Source organism: Bos indicus, chromosome X, assembly GCF_029378745.1.
Source record: "Bos indicus isolate NIAB-ARS_2022 breed Sahiwal x Tharparkar chromosome X, NIAB-ARS_B.indTharparkar_mat_pri_1.0, whole genome shotgun sequence".
In the NCBI taxonomy this organism is placed as follows: domain Eukaryota; kingdom Metazoa; phylum Chordata; class Mammalia; order Artiodactyla; family Bovidae; genus Bos; species Bos indicus.
Genome location: NC_091789.1, coordinates 37,257,935 through 37,268,257, shown reverse-complemented (window position 1 = coordinate 37,268,257; position 10,323 = coordinate 37,257,935).

Sequence of the window (10,323 nt, the reverse complement as noted above, 5' to 3'; positions counted from 1 at the left end):
TCCAACCATGCATCTCCCTTATATTCTGAGTCCTCTCCCATGGGCACACGTCAGGACTTGAATCATCCTTTTCACTACATACCCTGCTCCCTGTCGATCTTATTTTGAAAGTAAGTTTGGAAATCTTTCTGCATTTTCCAATTAGATTTTTGAGCTAATTGTTCTACAATTTGATGAATTCTTTTTATTTTTTTTTCATTCGAGTATATTTGATTTACCATGTTGTGTTTCAGGTGTCCAGCAAAGTGATTCAGCTTTACATATACATGTATTTGGGCTTCCCACTTGGCTCAGTTGTTAAAGAATCACCCTGCAATGAAGGAGATTTGGGTTCAATCGCTGGGTTGGGAAGATATGCTGAGAGGGACAGGATGAGCCTCTCCAGTATTCTTGCCTGGAGAATCTCATGGACAGAGGAGCCAACAGGCTACAGTCCATAGGGTCACAAAGAGTAGGGCACATCTGAATCAACTGAGCTTGCACAGGCACACATATATATATATATATATCTATTCCTTTACAAATTCTTTTTCCATTTATGTTGTTACAGAATTTCTAGCAGAGTTGCCTGTGGTTTTTTAGTATTCCTTACTGGTTATCTATTTTATACATAGTGGTGTCTATATAGATGTTAATCCCCAACTCCCAATTCATCCCCCTGCCCCAACTTGCCATTTGGTAACCATCAGCTTGGCTTCTATGTAGATGTGTTTTTGATATCCTTTGGGGGAGGCAGTTTAATCGTTTGATGCCGTCCTACTTTTCTATTTTTGCTTTTCTTGCCTATGCTTTCGGTGTCACATACATAAAATCACTTCTTAGGCCAATGTTTACAAGTTCTCCAAGATGTTTTCTTCTAGTTGATTTACTGTTTCAGATCTTGCATTTAAATCTTTAATGAGCTCTGAGTTTATTTTTTTATGTTGTATTTGGTAAGGTTCCTATTTCAATCTTTTGCATTCAGATTTCTAGTTGCCCACGGCAGTTAATTGAAGAGATGGTGAGGTGAAACTTAATCATGATCATCTCAAGGCAGTAATGAGTGACAAGCCTGTAGGAAAGGCACTGGAGTGAGGGACTTGGACAGGAGCATGTAAAGTTTGGGGACTCCCACTTGATTCCCGCTGATACGTGGATGTGATCCTGGGCAGATGCATTCTGACCCTAGGCACATAGACTTGCTCTTGACTTCTGCCAATCAAGAGAATCCTCAAGGCCAGCAGTATTGTGCGCTCATCGTGAGTCCATGGGCACTGCTTTGGCTTTTGCATTTGGTGTCATGCAAATGGGTGGTCTTAATACAAAGACATAGAGTTTCTCTTGACGACTGATAAAATAAGCTTCTCATTTACATTCCTTTGCCTTCTGATTCACTCTCTAGTTTATGGTTTTTACTATCTTTTCAAACAGATTCTTGGACATCCTTGGCAGAATAGAGTGATTCTCTCCCTTACAGTCTTAGATAATACAACCTCTGATAATATTGTATATCACCACACTGTTGATTTCTAATGTGTTTACCCTTCTAGCATGCATTTCTGATAAGATACATACTCAAAAATCTATCCTACAAACTGCATGTAATGAACTGCAATTGATTAGAGAACGTGAAAATAGTAATACACAAGAGAATCATTAAGACCATTTACTTGGGAGGTGACCATTAGGCTGGCCTCAGATTGTTGCTAGTTTCTGAGTCACAGAAGATAGGATGGACACAGGCATAGAGGAAAGTAGAAGGTCCTAGGTAAATCATTGTATCAATCAATAAAGGTTGTTATGGCCACAGCTAGAGGGGTCAGTTGGAATCTATTCATAGCGAACCTGTATAAGTGGAAGTATAAAGAGTTTCTACTACTCTTTGTGACTGCTAATGAGCAAACCCCCCACCCCCATACAACACAGCGTTTGCAATAGGACTTGTGATGTTTGAATCACAATATACTGTCCTTTTCCAGGAGAGCTACAGGCGTCTGATTTTGATTTATTGTTGTTGATCTAAATGAATATACAGTTTCTCAACTCATGACTTAGTGTTTATGTTTTTCTCTGTTAACCCTAAGAGTCTGGATCCTTTTTAAACTCTATGCATCCTCAATTCTTTCTGCAAGGTGGCAGTATATCCATGGATATTAAAATATATACCAGCGCTACTTTAGGGAAACAAGGCCCTCTAACCTCCACTTTTGGTCCACCTCAGGAATTTCCTGATAGCTCAGTTGGGAAGATTCTGCCTGCAAAGCTGTAGACATCAGTTCCATTCCTGGGTAGGGAAGCTCTGCTGGAGAATGGATAAGCTACCCACTCTACCATTCTTTGGCGTCCCTGGTGGCTCAGCTGTTGCAGAATCCACCTTCAATGTGGGATGCCTGGGCTTGATCCCTGGTTTGGGAAGAACCCCTGGAGTAAGGAAAGTCTACCCACTCCATATTCTTGCCTGGAGAATTCCATGGACTGTAGAGTCTATGCCGTCTCCAGCCATCTGACACGACTGAACAACTTTCACTTTCAGCTCTTCAGGCCTAGTCATCTGTTACCTTCCCCTAGCAGCAAGTATTTCAATCAGTCCTACAACAGGGCATTAAAGTGTGATAGTGTTAAATGGTGATACTATATACAGATCTGGAATCACAGCACCCACCTATAAGGTCTCTCTGTCCATATCATCCTGGTAGCTGCTTACCTGACTAATTTTCAAAGGCAGAGTTGATATTTCTCCACTTCCTTTGAAAGGACAACAAACCCAGGGTCTCCTTCACTCTTAATGATTTTAAATCATATTCAGTGACTGACTTTGAATGATGAACTGTGTCTCTCAGGAGATAAAAATGCCAGAAGATTTAACTAGGGAGCTGCAATCCAGATAAAAGATACCGTAGCATTGACATGAAATTTGAACCCAACTCTTTTGATGCTGATGGTGAAACTGTTTTTAGTGTTTCTAAAATGCTTTCTGAAAACACACGGGATTCCTGTGGTAGAGACTCTGCCTTATATATCTCCATATTTGATTGACTGCTCCTTGAAACTATTCAAACACTTCCAAATTAAAGTTAACACTGAATTAAATATTTGATACTCTTCTTTTTAAACCAAGAAAATTTGTAGAACTTGGACTCAAAAAAGAGTTTATTGCGGAATACTGTTTTACGACTGTAGTTATTTAGAAATACTAGGGGAAGGTGATAAATATAAGACCAGCTTTTGCACAGTCTTATATTAATACTTTTATCAAAAGTCTCTGTCCTGATTTCTCTGGCTGTCCAGTGGTTAGGACTCCATGCTTTCACTAGAAGGGGAACCGGTTCAATCCCTGGTCAGGGAACTAAGATCCCACAAACTGCATGGTGTCCCACACCCAAAAACATTATCTGTGTGTCATGATCCTGTTAGTCATCTGCACCAGGATTGGGCCCCCTTCACTGCCCTGCCCTTGGGAACACACTGCGCCCACAAATTTCTTAGGATAACAGTGGCCTAATTGATATTTGGGCTGATCCCTCCAAATAGTATTTTAATCTTTGGGAGTGCTAATTGTGGGTTTTAGTTGTATCAGCTTTTTGTGCCTCCTGAGCAACTTTAGCTGACAGCATAGGTGAGTGATGCAACAAAGTCCGTTATGACGTAAGTGGCCAGGAGGTGATTTCTGCCTGCCTCACTCAGGGGAAGTATGACATTCACCATCCCCATGTGAAGCCCTCTTCCCATCTGGGTTCTGGCAATCTAGACCCTAATGTCACTCGACACCGCAAACAATGGCAGTAACATCACACCACTACTCCTTGCCACTGAGATCAATTGTTAAGCAGGGTTATTCACCTTCAGTGCAGACTCCTGACCCAGTTGAGACCTCTACTCTCTGGCTAACTGGGGACCTGAGGGTCTGTTCCCTCTGCTCTTGGGACACCACATCCCTCCCCATTCAGGTGCACACCTCTTTGCATCCTTCCCTCCCTGCCCATCAGAAAACTCACACACACACAAGTATCATCTTTTCACCATTTGATGTGTATTTTATTTATTTTTTTTGTTTTTGTTTTGTTTTTTTTTAATTTTATTTTATTTTTAAACTTTACAATATTGCATTGGCTCTGCCAAACATCGAAATGAATCCAACACAGGCACACCCGTGCTCCCCATCCTGAACCCCACTACCCACCCCCCCATACCATCACTCCGGGTCGACCCAGTGCACCAGGCCCAAGCATCTAGTATTGTGCATCGAACCAGGACTGGCGACTCATTTCATACATGATATTATACATGTTTCAATGCCATATTTTAATCACAGACATCAGTTTACTATGTTCGTGTGAGAGTCAGTCTTTTCCTGGTTGGCCATTTCTAAGAAAGCAGACCTCTGCAGACACAATTCTAAATGGTCTGACCTTTTCTATTCAGTTACTGGCTGCCCAGGTTGTACTTCTGCAGGGTCTCTCAATCTGGGGTGGCTGAGCTTACCTTCTCTTTTGATTCTGCCTAATTCTTTGACTCTGCCTCATATTTTGGTACCCTTTTTGGCTTTGATTCAGTTTCTTACGTGCACAGGAACAGAAAAAAACAGTTTGGTTTTCTTGTTTTCTTCACCTTATTCGACTGAGTGGCATATGATCGGATTTTCGTTCTCAAGGTTCCTTTCAGAGGTCTTCTGACCCTCATGGTCTTATTCCATACCTTGAAAGACAAGAGAAGGGTATTAGTTTTGAGGAAAGGGTATAACATCTGAGTTGGGAGAGAGATTTCATGAAAAGGGATGTGGGCTGATGAGGGCTTTTGTGGCAGGCAAGGACAGTGTAGAGGTCTTTGGCAGCAAAGTCAATGGAGAACGTGGGGAGCATAGATGGAATCATCTTACCTTCACACTGCCTCTGTATCTCTGTGGACAAAGGGTCTTCTTTCATCCTTTCAGCCTTGAAGCACACTGCATTGAAACTCTTCTTGGCTGCCGTGGCTTCAAGGTTACCTTATGATAATAGCATGAAAAGGCCTAACCCAGAATCTCTGCCTCCGACCTCCCTATATATACCTTCTCAGGACAATGAGGAGCCACAACCTTCAATCTGATTGGTCAGCTAGGCACTCCTCCAGCCAATGGCGGCTTTGGGGTCTTAGACACGACAATGTACCACTGTGCCCATCAACATGGGTTAGTGGGTGCTGAGGGAGGCCATGATACAACTTTCTCACCCCTGACCCCTCTGTGTGTCTGATTCTGGGGAGTGCTGATTCAGGGGCATGGTGTTTCTTCTCATGACCCTCCAACATTCCTTCAGTGCCCTTTATTCTTTGACGTATATGTCCCCCTTCAACACTCCTGCCTCCTCCATCCCTGTATGAATCTCTACCAAACACTTTCCAATCCAAATCTGTTCCTCAGAGTCGTCTAATCATTTCATCTTTCAACCACCCTCTTCCTAGTGGGGATTCTTGAGAGGCTTATGGAACTTAAGACCAAGCACTTAACATGGAAAAAGGTAATTAAGAACAGGTTGGATGTTTTTGCTACTCCAATGAGCTTTAGAGAACCCAAGACCTGGTGAATCCTCAGTCTGTTGCCCCAAGTTCTATACACCATCTCCCTAAATTTACACATCAGAGCCAAGAAAGTCATAAATGTCTCCTCCACTAATATTGTTGGGGACACTTCAACTCTCATATTGAGTAGGGAAACTCAACTTGCACCATCTACCAGAAATACATTGCCGATTAAAAAAAAAAAAAAAAAATTAAGTTGCCCAAAGGCAAGAGTCAGATGAACAATGCACCACTGTTTCTTGACTGAATCACTTCCCCAGTGGTCCCTCATTGACAGTTATCATCAGGTAGGGCCTAATGTGGAGCTGACCAATAGCTGAGGCGGAGAAATACCAGTAGGTATCTCACTGATAGTTGGTTGCTTATTGGCAGCGCAGAGGGATGCACTGTCCAATCACTGGGCAAGACCTGTTGCTTAGTAACAGGATGTGGAGTAATAGGGCAAAGCAATGACTACCTGCTAATGGCTCTGCTCATGCTGCTCTGTTCCATAAGGATACCTTGGGTCCAGTGTGCTAAAATCTTTTTGATTGATTCCTTTCCCACCTCAGATTTTGATTTCACATGCTTGTTTAACTTTTGTACAACATTCTTTTCATTGTATTCCCAGGCATGCCAGTCAGCAGTGCTTATCAGTATGCCCCTCCAACAGCTGCTACATGATTGCATGTGCCACATATATTATAGCTAATATTTCAAAGCCAGCAAGAATGTCAACGCCAGCCCACCTTGAGAACTACTTTGATAAACCTTAACCTCACACTGATTCTTATTCTATTCACAATGTAACAGAGCAGAGTGAGCACAGTCCTATGCAGTTAGCCATTGATGTGCTTCATTTCAACCCACCCTGTTCCTAGGCAACAGGTGTAGCTCAGCCTTGCTTGGTGCCTCAGATGGCCCCATTCATAAGCAGCCAACTGTCAATGAGTGACCATACGTTGTCCTGCTCAGCTATTGATCAGTAGCACAGTGGGTCCTGCACCCCAGTTACTGTCAAGAAGGGAGTATTGGGGAAGTGATTAAGGAAGGGTGGTATGATCGTCATCAGCCGGAAAGTGAGAGAAGAGGCAGATTCAGGCATTCTTTTGGAGGGCCTGGAGATCACCCAGCCTTGGGCCAGTGGGTGAGCTGGAGGTCCCAGGGAATAAACTGCGGATGACATCCTGTAGTTCTCCACAGCCCTCACTAAGGCCCTCCAGTAGCCTTGGCCCAGGCCTTGAGGAGCGGTGAGCCGCTCCCCCATCCCTGACTCTGCAACCTACTAGCAGTGGCCATCTTCCTGGGCCTCAGTCTCTGAGAACTGGTCTCACTTGGAAAGCCTGAGGAGACAGGACCTATTGGGTTGGGTGGCTGATTCCATCAAGGATGAGAGCTGGGCAGAATGTGGGAACTGTGCCCTGAAGGAGCTGCCAAATAAGATCTGTTTCTGCTTATCCAGGATGGGACATTTCAAAGTGAAAGTTGGGCCTTGAGACTTGGCCTCTCTTAAACAACAGCAGTGACTGGCCAAGTGCTCACAGTCATCCATAATATACCCACTGACTATGCTTGGCTAAACGTTAGCTGTGCTTCTCTCCTCTGAACCTCAGCTTTCCCCCACGCTTGAGCAAGTGCTAAGAGTCAGACATTTCTGACTCCTTTAACAGTTCATTCTAAGAATTAGCTCACTACAGAAAGAAACACTTCCTGTCAAACTGCTCCATCATGCTGTCTGTTCATCCATCCCCACCTCTTTCCCCATCTCACAAACACACACACACACACACATAAAGAACTTACACACACACACATAGTTGCTGCGCACCCTCCTTATCTTCCATGTTAACAATATATCTTTTTCTGTTCCATTTTGATACACGTTAAGAACTTGTGTTCAAAGCATTCTCCCTATTGCAATCAATTCATTTCATTTGTTCAGTTGCGTCAGACTGTGTGCAACCCCATGGACTACAGCACACCAGGATTTCTTGTCCATCACCAACTCCCAGAGCTTGCTGAAACTCAAGTCCTTCGAATCCCCGATGCCATCCAACCATCTAATCTTATCTCTTCCCCTTCTCCTTGGCCTTCATTCCTTCCTAGCATCAGGATCTTTTCCAATGAGACAGTTCATTGCATCAGGTTGACAAAGTACTGCTGTTGCAGCTTCAGTGTCAGCCCTTCTAGTGAACAATCAGGACTGATACCACACGTCCATGGAGTGGTGGCTGCATGGGCCCAGGAGGCACTAGAGGAGCTATTCCACATTCAAGGTCAAGAGTGGTGGCAGTGAGGAGATATACCTCGTCCAAGGTAAGGAGCAGTGACTGTGCTTTGCTGGAGGAGCCGTGAAGATATACCCCACGTCCAAGGTAAGGGAGACCCACGTAAGATGGTAGGTGATGCAAGATGACATCAGAGGGCAGACACACTGAAACCAGAATCACAGAAATCTAGTCAATCTAATCACAATAGATTAGCAGCCTTGTCTAACTCAATGAACTAAGCCAGGCCCTGTGGGGCCTCCCAAGTTGGGCAGGTCATGGTGGAGAGGTCTGACAGAATGTCATCCACTGGAGAAGGGAGGGGCAATCCCCTTCAGTATTTTTGCCTTGAGATCCACATGAACAGGATGAAAAGGCAAAATGATAGGATACTGAAAGAGGAGCTCCCCAGGTCAGTAGTTGCCCAATATGCTACTGGAGATCAGTGGAGAAAACTCCAGAAAGAATGAAGGGATTGAGCCCAACCAAAAACATTACCCAGTTGTGGATGTGACTGGTGACAGAAGAAAGGTCCACTGCTATAAAAAGCAATATAGCATAGGAACCTGGAATGTTAAGTCCATGAATCAAAGCAAATTGGAAGTGGTCAAACAGGAGATGGCAAGAGTGAACATCAACGTTCTAGGAATCAGTGAACTGAAATGGACTGCAATGTGTGAATTTAACTCACATGACCATTCTATCTACTACGGCGGGTACGAATCCCTCAGAAGAAATGGAGTAGCCATCATGGTCAACAAAAGAATCCAAAATACAGTAGCTGGATGCAATCTCAAAAACTATAGAATGATCTCTGTTCGTTTCCAAGGCAAAACATTCAATATCACAGTAATGCAAGTCCATGCCCCAACAAGTATGGATGAACAAGCAGAAGTTGAACAGTTCCATGAAGACTGTCAAGACATTTTAGAACTAACACCCAAAAATTTGTCCTTTATGTTATAGTGGACTGGAATGAAAAAGTAGGAAGTCAAGAAACACCTGGAGTAACAGGAAAATTTGGCTCTGTAGTATGGAATGAAGCAGGGCAAAGGTGAATAGAGTTTTGCAAAGAGAACACATTGGTCATAGCAAACACCATCTTCCAACTACACAAAAAAAGGCTCTACACATGGACATCACCAGGTGGTCAACACTTAAATCAGATTGATTATACTGTTTGTGGCCAAAGATGGAGAAGCTCTATACAGTCAGCAAAACAAGACTGGGAGCTGACTGTGGCTCAGATCATGAGCTCCTTTTGCCAAATTCAGATTTAAATTGAAGAAAGTAGGGAAAACCACTAGACCATTCAGGTATGATGTAAATCCAATCCCTTATGATTATACAGTGGAAGTGAGAAATAGATTTAAGGGACTAGATCTGACAGATAGAGTGCCTGATGAACTATAGACGGAGGTTCATGAAATTGTACAGGAGACAGGGATCAAGACCATCCCTGTAGAAAAAAAAAAAGGCCAGAAAGCAAAAGGGCTGTCTGGGGAGGCCTTTCAAATAGTTGTGAAAAGAAGAGAAGCAAAAGGCACAGGAGAATAGAAAAGATATAAGCATCTGAATGCAGAGTTCCAAAGAATAGCAAGAAGAGATAAGAAAGCCTTCCTCAGTGATCAATGCAAAGAAATATAAGAAAACATTGGAATGGGAAAGACTAGACATCTTTTCAAGAAAATTCGAGATGCAAATGGAACATTTCATGAAAAGATGGGCTCGATAAAGGACAGAAAAGGTATGGACCTAAAAGAAGCAGAAGATATTAAGAAGAGGTGGTAAGGATACCCAGAAGAACTGTAAATAAAAAGTCTTCATGAACCAGATAATCATGATGGTGTGATCACACACCTATGGCCACACATCCTGGAATGTGAAGTCAAGTGGGCCTTAGAAAACATCACTACGAACAAAGCTAGTGGAGGTGATGGAATTCCAGTTGAGCTATTTCACATCCTGAAAGATGATGCAGTGAAAGTGCTGCACTCAATATGCCAGCTAATTTCAAAACTCAGAAGGGGCCACAGGACTGGAAAAGCTCAGTTTTCACTCCAATTCCCAAGAAAGGCAACAAAAAAGAATGCTCAAACTACCGCACAATTGAACTCATCTCACATGCCAGTAAAGTAATTCTCAAAATTCTCCAAAGCAGGCTTCAGCTAAATGTGAATCATGAACTTCCAGATGTTCAAGCTGGTTATAGAAAAGGCAGAGGAATCAGAGATCAAATTGCCAACATCCTCTGGATCATGGAAAAAGCAAGAGAGTTCATTAAAATGTCTATTTCTGATTTTTTGACTATGCCAAAGCCTTTGACTTTGTGGAACACAGTAAACTGTGGAAAATTCTAAAAAAGATGGGAATAGCAGACCCCCTGACCTGCCTCTTGAGAAACCTCTATGCAGGTCAGGAAGCAACAGTTAGAACTGGACATGGAACAACAGATTGGTTCCAAGTAGAAAAAAGAGGACATCAAAGCTGTATATTGTCACTCTGCTTATGTAATTTATATGCAGCGTGCATCATGAGAAAC